Consider the following 11547-nt stretch of genomic DNA (forward strand, 5'->3'; position numbering starts at 1 on the left):
TTGAGAGATTTCATTATGTTTAAATAAAAATGAGAATTATTGAAAGATAGGATAAACCTGTCAACATTTATTTTTACATTCATTATATAAGTGAAAATTGCTGTTGACTTAATTCCTAATGTCCCACCACGTTTTTTTCTTATTTTTTCTGCTCTTCTAGTCACTTCTTTAGATAATAGTTTTCATTGTTTATTTTTAAATTATTTCTATCTAATCCTCCACAGATTGTAACTGTTCTAAATTAAGAATCTGATAATTATCTATTAATTTATTGCTGCTATATCTACTATTTATTATATGGCTTATTTCTTTTCTTTCTTTCTTTTTTTTTTTTTTTTTTTTTTGGTTTTTCGAGACAGGGTTTCTCTGTAGCTTTGGTGTCTGTCCCGGAACTAGCTCATGTAGACCAGGCTGGCCTCGAACTCCCAGAGATCCGCCTCCCTCTGCCTCCTGAGTGCTGGGATTAAAGGTGTGCTCCACCACCGCCCGGCAGTTTATTTCTTTATTAGATTATATTCTGGGAAGCATCTTTTGAGTTCAAGCATCCAGAGCAGTGTCTTGCATTTGGGTGTCACTTAATCAACAATGTTTGGTGATTAAATAAATGAATGAGATAATTTTCCAATTACTTAATATACAGTATTTACATATGCAATGTTTGCTAGATGCCACTGATTAATTTCCTCTAGGCATCTTAAAATCAGTATTTCAAGCCAACATTGTACCTCTACTGTATGAGTTTGAGACACGATTTTCCTTATTGCAGAGAGGCCTGGAAGTCAAAGAAGATAGAAATGGCATATTTAGTTAGCAACATCAAATGAAAAAGTGATATTTAATCATTTTGTTGTTGAATTTTTGTTTTTATACAATCTATTAATTACTCTCTTCGTATATTTCCTTTTATAAAGTTGAAAAATTAAGATAGTGCCTTTAAAACACAAAGAAAAGATAACCTGTGGTAGAGGGTAGCAGTTAGTGAGGAAGTCAAGGTCCTAAGCTTGGCATATGGCCCAGTAACATAGCCTCCTCAGCATATTCAAGGCCCTAGGATTGGTTTTCAACACCTTTAGAGGTGAAAACAGATTATCCAAGAATGAAGTTATTAATGTATTTTTTTAAATACTCGATTAATGAAATAAAATCAGACTGATATCAGTATCCAAATTTCAGCCAGTCTCTTACTATAAGAATTAATTTTCTTTTTTTTTTACTTTATTTTAATCGTTATTTGTGTGTGTGTGTGTGTGTGTGTGTGTGTGTGTGTGTGTGTGTGTGTGTAGGGGCAGTTATACTCTGTTTGTGTGAGTGTGGGTCTATTTGTGGAGGTCAGAGCACAACTCTGTGAGGTAAATTTTCTCTTCTAATATGGGATCCTCTGCTTGAATTCAGGCAATAGGGTTTGTATGAGTAGAACTTTTACACTCTGAGCCATTTCACCAGGCACAAGGCATTTGTTCTTCATAATGTCCTCTTGTAAACAGCACAAACATTTTCACTAATGGAAATCCTAAATCATTTATGTTAAGGTCATTAAATTCCTTTCCCAAGAAATTGGCTTATTTCCACAGTGTATGGTAGAGAGTCATAAGCATGCTGTGGTTGCTAGAAAATATGGTTTGAACACATGCCCCCCAAATTTCCAATTTCCCCTTTCTTACCCTCCTCATCCTTTAGTTTCTTTTGTTTCTGACAGTTTCATGTATAGTTTCATATCATATTTTTACATGATTTTATCTGTACTAAGTGAAAGATCAACAAGTAAGAGAAAACATGCAAAATTTGTATTTCTGAGGCTGACTTTATTAGATTCTTATGATAATATCAAGCTATAACTATTTTCGATCAAAATGACATAATTTAATTCAGTTCATGGATGAAAAAATCCATTGTGTAAATGTATCAAGTCTTTATCTATTTCTCTGTTTATAGATACCTAGTTTGGGTCCTGACTCAGCTATTCTGAATTGTTGCAGTAAATGTTGTTATGCAAACATTTCTGGACTATGATGACCGAGTGCCCTTTGGGTAAATGCTCGGCAGGGGTTTAACTGGGCCATAGGGTGGGACTATTTTTAGCGTTTTGAATAACTTCCATTCTGTTTTCTCAGTAGCTAGATTAAGTTACATTTCCATAAGCAATATATATATATATATATATATATCTTCTTTTTCAAAATACTTTTGTAATTACAATTAAGTACTAATTGGAAATTATTAGAATTACCACCGGACAAGGAAAAGACAAAGCTGGTTGATGATTTATAGTTTGTACAATGGAGCTCAAAAAATATTTGGGGTTACACAATTGCCATTTTTAACAGAGCTCTTTTAACACTACTGGAACAAACCATCTGTCAGCTTAGACAAAACTTCATGACTATATGCAAAGCTGACATGGTAAACCTAATATTATTTTATTTTATATCAGGATGGCATACTAATTAAAGCAAATGAAATTTGACAATATTTTTTTAATTGGGCTATGAAAACAATGTCATTGATTTAACAAATTAGTGAAACAAGATTATACGAAATGAATTTATAGACCCACTACAAACTTACTATTTTTATCTACCACTCTGATCTTCCCAGCAATCGTGTTCCTTTCCACCCTACAATATTCCCTTGATAAAGATTATTTTGGAGAAATTCACAGCATGACATTGTAGAAGTACTAGCAAATGATGAAGTGTGTTGAACTTTGCTGTAGACCACAGGGCCTGACGGAGTGACAGCAGGAAATTGCAGTGACTTCTAATGGCTCATAGAGTTTAATGTCCAGTTCTTTATGATTTAGTCAGAAGGTAGAAATGTGACTGGTAAGTTCTTAAGCTAATGAGACTATGCTATGGGTCTTTTTCTAATTAACTTTAATCTTTGAAAATCCATGAATTCAGGTTCAGCAAAGAGATGATCATTTATATAATCGCAGTTGAGTGTTTAATAAGAATGCAGAGATTCTTTCCGAATGCAAATCTGATCCTTCTGAATCCTTTAGTGGCTCCCCATTGACTTAATGGCAAAAATGTAAGTCCTTTAGCACAAAACACAGGTTATGTGTGTGGACTCTGGTCTCCCTGGAATCAGCTCACTAATTGCTAGATGAAAATATTCCAGCTGTACTGATTTACTTATAACTCTTCCCAAACACCATGTATCTTCTCCACAGCATCTTTATAAACAACACTTTCTTCTTTCAGTTTCTTTTCTTTTTTTTGTTTTTTTTAATTTATTTATTTATTAAAGATTTCTGTCTCTTCCCAGCCACCGCCTCCCATTTCCCCCTCCCCTAATTAAGTCCCCCCCCCAGCCCGAAAAGCAATCAGGGTTCCCTGTCCTGTGGGAAGTCCAGGGAACCCCCCACCTCCATCCAGGTCTAGTAACTTGAGCATCCAAACTGCCTAGGCTCCCACAAAGCCAGTACGTGCAGTAGGATCAGAAACCCATTGCCATTGTTCTTGAGTTCTCAGTAGTCCTCATTGTCCGTTATGTTCAGAGAGTCCAGTTTTGTCCCAGGCTTTTCCAGACCCAGGCCAGCTGGTCTTGGTGAATTCCCAGTAGAACATCCCCATTGTCTCAGTGTGTGGGTGCACCCCTCATGGTCCTGAGTTCCTTCTTATTGTCTTTATTTGACTTCACATTTCAATTCATTGCCAATCTCTTTCCAGGATTTTAACACAGCCTTGTCTCTGACATATAATTCCTCCTTTTCCTGTGGCATTTACCACTGTTCATTGCAATCATGGCCCTTAATCCCTATTTTACTCACCAGCTCTGGAATACTTGAATATTAAGAAATGTATATTTTACATCTCTTCTTACAACCATCATCATGCTACCTAAAGATGTTACTAAGTAAAAGATTAATGGTTGAATGATAATTACATTTATATATCATAACAATTTGTGAGACAAGGGAACTTAAACCTTATATATTTGAAGAAAGATTAAAAACTCTCTCTCTCTCTCTCTCTCTCTCTCTCTCTCTCTTTTAATTTAGGTAGGCATGGCTAATGAGAGAGTTAGATTACAAATAGAGCCTCTACATTTCATGATGCCACTAAATAGATGAAAAGAAAGCTACAGTTTGAAGACCCAGAAAGTTAGGAGAAATGGCTTAGATAAAACGCTGCAGCGTGGTTCCTAGGAGGGCAGCAGCTGTCTACGAGGGGCAGCCAGATCCACCACTTGAGGTCTCTGTGGCTCCCAGGCTGGTGAGAGGCAGGCGGTGAGAGACCTCGGTGGGTCAGAGGGGCAATCAGCCCCACGAAGAGCCATATCCGGTGAGAGACTGAGATGGATAGGCACACCATGCAGAGTGAGTATTTATTTAGTGGGTTATGGAAATAAGGGAAGGGGGGGGGGGAGAGAGAGAGAGAGAGAGAGAGAGAGAGAGAGAGAGAAACAGAGGGAAGGGGGAGAGAAACACAGAGAGAAGAGAGATGTGGGACAGGAGAGAAGACCACAATCACCTCTTCTAAAGAGACAGGCAGAGAGATAGCAGGCTGGAAGCTGAGGAAAATATGCTAGTCTCTGCTGAAGGGGGGATGGGCGGGGCTTGTCTCTTAAAGAGACAGACAGACCATTATGTTAGGTATAGAGGAAGGGACTAGAGGGGTACACATAGATCTCCCTTAAAGGGGGAATAGAATTAATTTTATGAATGGATTGGAGAATGGGGAAACAGAAACAGGAGGATCAGGGAGAAAGGAGGAGGTGAGGTTGAGGGGGGAATGACAGAAGAAACAGATAGGAAAGGCATTTGATGGGTGGTATAGAAACATAAAGTAGTGGAAATTTACTAAAATATATGAAATTGATCCTAATGAATTCTCCAAATAATGACAGATATAGAGTCCCAGTTTGCCGTATTTTTTCACCAGGTGAAACGTAGAGTACTGGAACTGGCTAACATTCAATTGAGTTATTGGCCACCAAGGTCCTGAGAAAATCCCCAAACAATCTACGCTGTTTTCAAGAGAATGGGTTGCTCTCCACACACTTATAGCACTGCCCAATTGCAAAAGAAAACAAACGAATAACTCATTGAACATGGAGACGTCAAGCTGCTGCCTACATAGAACCTGCACCTCTACATTCTAGCAACTTTGGTATGGGGACACACTTTACATGCTACCAACAGAGGAACATAAACATCACCTCAGCCACAGAAGTCTTTGATCCTGCAAGAAATACATATGGGCAATTGTGACTCAATGCTTTTGAGGGTAACCCACCAGAATGTCCGATTAAACTTAAGCACCATTCTACAAGACAGAGCTCATATCTAACAGTGCTTGCATGGCCAAGAACCAGAGACTAGATAGCCTAGAGATAAAGCCAAATACTACTGCTATAAAAAAAAAGTAACAGTAGGTTGACTCCTAATGATATTCTTCTCTACTCCTAAATTAGTATATACTTTATTCAGCCATAGAAGTTTCTTCCTGCAGCATATTGGAACAAATACAGAGATTTCCCCAGCCAGACATTACATAGAGAAACTTTGGAACATCTTAATGGAATGTCTCCATTAAATTCCAACTCTCAGATATCAGGGACCTCTGAGTAATAGAGGTGGGTGTATGTAAGAGCCAGAGGGAATGGAGGACAAGAAGAGAACAAGGCCTCGTAAATGAACTGAGCAAATGTCACGTGGACTCACCGAGACTGACCCATCAAACCAGGGCTGACACAGACCTGCACCAGATCTTCTGCATATATGTTATAACTTTCAGGTTATTACTTTCACAGGTCTCCTTAGTGTGTGAACACAGGGGTCTCAGATTCTTGTGCCTTCTGTACGGGTTCTGTTCCTTTGGTTTATTTTCCTTGTGCAAATTCGATGTGATGGTGTTTGTGATAGCGTATTGTACTTTATTTCATCATGTGTTGTTGTTATTTCTTAGAATCCAGTTCTTTCCCAAGGAGAGACAGAAAGGTTGTGGAACTGGCTGAGATGGGAGCTGGGGAGACTTGGAGTGTAATCAGGATATAGTATATTAGAAAAGAACCTATTTCTATTAAGAGGGGAAATAACTATTTTATTCTGATATGGGAATTCAAAATCTCATAGGTAGCATACAACTCTATTTGGGCCTATTCGCTCATAGTGGGAGCCAGGGATGGGCTAGGTTAAAATTTGAGTCGAAGAAAGAGATCAGCAGAGGTTGGAAAACAAAATGAATTTCAGTAGAGTAGAAAACAGCTGATTTCCCATCTTAAGTATCTGAACAAATTCTGATTATCAACAATGTCGCAGGACAATCAGATAGACTGAATGGTCACAGAAAGAATTTTTTTTTTCCACACAGTCAAATGGGACTCAAGAGGCAAAGATATACTGGGTTTCAGATACCTACTGAAATTACCACTGAAAAGATAAGGGACTCCAAAGGACAAAAGAAAAGCAGTTCTGCTGCTCTTTGTAGGGAAGCTGCAGTCTAGATTCAACAAAGTTTATTCTCTCTACTAAAATGCAAACAGCTCAGTAATATATCTACTTAGATTACCTGGGGGATGATTATGTCATGTGAACTCCTGGGGAAATATGTACTGCATGTAGAAAAATGAATGAAATCTAAAAACAGATGATTTTGCTAAGATGTATGGGTTACCGTCAAGTACACAGTGTGTTTCTGTTTCTGATGTAGGTGGAGTCCTAAATGGGTAAGAAAGAAAGAAAAAAACACACAGAAATATATCTGAAGTGAATATTTTATCTGTGCTACTTCAAAAAGCTTTTATTTTTTTGTGTATGTGGTGTGTGTGTGAGTGAGAGAGTGTGTGTACACATGCTTATGGTGTGTGTGTGTGTGTGTGTGTGTGTGTGTGTGTGTGTGTATGTATGAGTGTTCATGTAGATGCCATCAGAAGAGTTTGTCTTATCACCTAGAGATCCAGTTTTATGTGGTTACAAGTCTTCCTATTGAGCGACGTGAACAGAGCTGTGGTAACTCCATTCCATTCAACATACTTTAGTCTGTTTGCATTTGCTAGTTTTCTCAAGGCAAGAGGTGCATTTTCCTACCTCCTTACATACATGGGATGTAAGCACTTTAAATGTGATATTTAGTGTAAACTTTATGGATTTTTGAAAGGGTGGTACTTTTTTTCAGGTAATAAACTGATGAATTTGCATACCAGTTTCTGTCTTCTAAGGAGGTTCAAATACTCTGTATTCTAAATAAGCAGTTTTCCCAAATGGCTAAGTTTCTTTTATTTTCAGGGTACCTGCTAACCTGCTATCTTCACCTGAGTGGAATGCAGATCTTTACTTTATGGTGTTTTCAGAATAAGAAAAGTCTTTTTTGAATGCGAGTTCTGTCTGGTCACAGTGCTTCACTCCCCTCCATGGCTCAGGCTTCCTTTGTTTGCTTTCTATGCTCTTATCTGCATGTCTCCTGTCCTCTTTTCATACTTCAGTTCTTCCAACTTTTGACTGTCTTACAAATAACCTGCTATTTTTATCTATGTTGTATTTATCCAGACAAATTTTTGATTCCTTATTTTTGTAATTTAATCCTTCTTTAGAGTTCTGTTGGGAGCCTCTGACTGATAAGGATTGTATTCTTACTCATTCTGAAATTTGGAGCAGCAATGCAAAAAATGCATTTTTTTAAAAAATAACTAATGCATCATATAAAACATATATTTGGGTATGCAAAATTATAATCATAATAACATATACATACATTTATGCTTTTATAATTTTAGGTTCAGTGGAATAACTATGAATTCTAGAATTCTTTCTAAAGGTAGAAAATGGGCCAAGAATATTCTCATAAAAAAAAACAGAAAAGTTTCAAAGAGTAATAATGCTGTCTCTAAATGATACTAGAGGCTTTATCAATACCATGTTATTGGACAAATTGAGAATATGTAAAAGGATTTAAATAATTACTATGGTTATGTAAAAATTCTGAGCAAGTAAATAATTTATTCAGGAAGCTACATGAATAAAAATGAATGGCAAACAGAAAATTAAAAATATATTTATCAAATAATGTTCCTAAAATTTTGGGAAGCATTAAAATATCCTTGATATTTTATTTTCCCATATAAAACCAGCGCATTTTTAAGAGTACAGGTATTTTTATTTTTTTCTATGTTAGAGAGTTTGAAATGAAATGTTTAATATTCATGTATTAATTAATCCCTCAAATGATAGTACACCTACATTATTGGTGTCAACTTCTATCTTCTGGCAAATTCGCCATATATCTAATTTATAAAATGTAATAAATATGAATATAAGATCATCAAGTGACTAACTGTGTTTACTAAAATGTGTCAATATTTTAATAGAATTATCAGTTTGACAGTAATAAATATTTCCTTGTATTTCTTTGAATATTTTCAATCAAGTAGATAGTTTAGTATTTTCTTTGATTTTAAAAGTGTTGATTTTTATGACTGATTAGCCTTTTTGGAAAGTAACATTTATCAAAATGTTTCCACGTAGCTCTATGAATGCTCTATGAATACAATGCGCACCTTTTAAATTTTTCAATTTATTTGCTGAATAATGGTTGTGATACACCTTAGGAGTAGAGAAACTTTTCAATTCTGTTGGTTAATCATGTTTTAAATTTTACACATGAATTTTAAAGATGCTTACAGGTTAATTTGGAGGAAACAACTGTACATATTTCAAGACAACAAGTGTCGCAGTCTGCCTATGTTCTCTACTGCTGTATCCTTGTGTGGCTTCAGGGATTGGCCAGAAAGGGCTGGTGAGGGTATAAGAAAAAGACAAACGCAGGGACACAGGACAGCTGAGATCTGTCAGTTGGGCTCTATGATAGGGAAGCTGCAGCACCTCAGGTTTGTTATATACAGTTGAACAAGGAGACGGGGTTATTGCATACAGCTGAGCAGAGGAGTTAGGTTTAGTTAAATCAGTGGAGCAGTCTTTACAGGGAAGTGGTGCTTGGGCTGTAAATATTCAGGATAAAAAAGCTGCAGAGTGCATTTTTGGCATACACCGTAGCCATCCCCACACAGACTAAAGGGAAGGCTTACTATCCCTCTGAGCCTCACCTGTGGAAGGAATGTCTTGGCAATTTTTCATGTTCCTAAGACTTTGGTCCTTGATAGACTGTCTCATGACAACACATACTCAGGACTTCACAAATTCAGGGATGACCCTACTCCTCAAATACTGCCATATAAAAACTCATTCATCTCATTTCTCTTGATTTTATTTTTCTGTCTCCTCATTAAACATCTTGTGGACCTTGACTTATCTCACTATGGATTCACATTACATACTCACTCATTGCTGTAAAAAGGACACACTTGTATTACTGAGTAATTACACTAAAATATTTTGCAAAAAGATATATTTAAATGACAAAATGTACTTGGATAGAATGAAGCAAAGCCATAAAATATGGGAGGCCTCCCCCTCTCTGAGGAATGAATGGGGAGTGAGATGGGGGAAAAGTCGGGGAAGGGGGAAGAGGGGAGGGAGGAGGAACTGGGATTAGTATGCAAACATTATTTAAAAATAATTGTCATAAGTAATATGTATGAGTATTGTATGTGAATTTTTCCTATTTTTAAATTTTTCTTTATTATTTCATGCAAGGTTAAATCATATTGATTCCCTCATCCACCTCCTCCCAGGTTATCCATTGCTTCTATCCAAATTTGTATATTTTTCCCTAACCAATCAAGTGTATTTAATGCTGTCTATACATGTAGCTACCCACTGGAGCAGTGGTTTTCAACTTTTCTAAATCTGTGATACTTTAATCACATGGTGTGGTGAGCTCCAACCATAAAATTATTTCATTGCTACTTTATAAATTTAATTTTGTTACTGTTATGAGTTGCAATGTAAATATTTAATATATAGGATATTTGAAATGTGTGACTCACAAGTTGAGAATCATTGTGGAGTATAGTGATCCCATCAGGGGCCACACCTTTAACTCAAACTAATTCTCCAGATCTCAGCAGCTATCAATTGCCAGTAGCTCCTCTGCTAGTGATGGAACCTCATACCCACCACTCCTTTTCATGCTTGGACATAGTCTGCCTTGAAATTCTACAGCTATTTTGCATGCTGGTTCAATTGCTGTGAAGTAATATGTGCAACTTCCCTGAAATGTCTAGGAAATACTATTTCTTTTAAACCATCTACAAGCTTGAACTCTTACAATATTCCCACTCCCTATCTGCAAATGAGCCTTGAGAAGGGAGGGTGTGATATAGATGTCCTGTTTAAGGATAGATTTTCTTAGTCCCATATTCTTTCTGTTTGCCTAGTAGTTCTCTATGTTAATCAACATATTTTCCAAATAGGAGCTTTTCTTAGAAGAACTGAGAAATGCAAAAATCTATACAGAAATGATGAACCATCAGAAGTCTATTGATACATTTATTTAGCAGACTAAAAATAATATTTTCTTTCCTAGGTCTACGACTCATTCAGTCACATATTCTTGGCTCATATTGATGCCAGATATCAATTACAAATAGTGGAACTGGCATTAAATCCAATATGAAAGTTGTTGATTACTCCCATAATGTTTCTGTCACTATTACATTATTGGGACCATCTTCTCAGGCAGGTAGCTGTGATAACTTGCAAGGTTCATCGCTGGGTAACACTGGTGACTATTTTTCCTCCTCTGGTAGCATAGCACCTTCCAGCACTATGAAAGTTAGCCATCAGGCACGACAGTCCTAAGTGCATACCAGCTTCATTTCTCTATATTCTTTGACTCAAGTATGTGATCACCTAAGCAATGGAGTCTTATTGTCAAGTTCTTTATAGAAACAAAGATCACTGGGAATAGTCTGTAATGTTTAGGGCTATCTATAGGACCTACTGACCAATAGCTCCCCCCCAAAAAAAAATATCTCACTACTATTAATGAATTTGTTATTTGTTGATCTGCGGTGTCTAGTAGGATCCTTGTTGAGTAACTCTATTAAAACTCTTTTAATGTAAGTGTATATGTATATTTAGGAAGCTTCTATTATATTAGAATTCTATACAACTTTTTCAAAATGCCTTTAGTGTTAGGTATCCATCTCTGTATTATCTACTCTACTCTGCCATCTTATCCATTACCCTATTTAACCCTTTCTTTTCTTCATTCATTCTTAACTCTGTCTATGATTATTTTCAATTTTCACTACCTTAAAATCCACCACTTATGAATTTCTTCACCTAGGTGGGTATTCCATATGGAATTCAGCTATCTGAAGACTCAATACATTACACACATGAGAGAAAACATGGTGTTTGTCTTTATGAGCTTGGGGTACTTCACTCAGAATTATTGTTTCCAGGTTGAAATACTTACCTGTGTGATTCATACTTTTATTTTTCTTGACATTTGGATAATATTTCAATGTGTGTAATTCTTATATGAGATGGATGACTAAGTGTTTATGTCATTGGGAGAAACAGGATTATCAGCATATGAGGAAGCACATATATGTCATATCAATATATTTGAGTAAAAAGCCTTTTCAAAATGCAAAATACTTCAGTTATTTCATTGTTCTGATGCTCAGTAAATTTAA

This window comes from Microtus oregoni, unplaced genomic scaffold (genome assembly GCF_018167655.1).
Source record: "Microtus oregoni isolate MIOR12 unplaced genomic scaffold, Mior012 000000F_ref0000247, whole genome shotgun sequence".
Classification (NCBI taxonomy): domain Eukaryota; kingdom Metazoa; phylum Chordata; class Mammalia; order Rodentia; family Cricetidae; genus Microtus; species Microtus oregoni.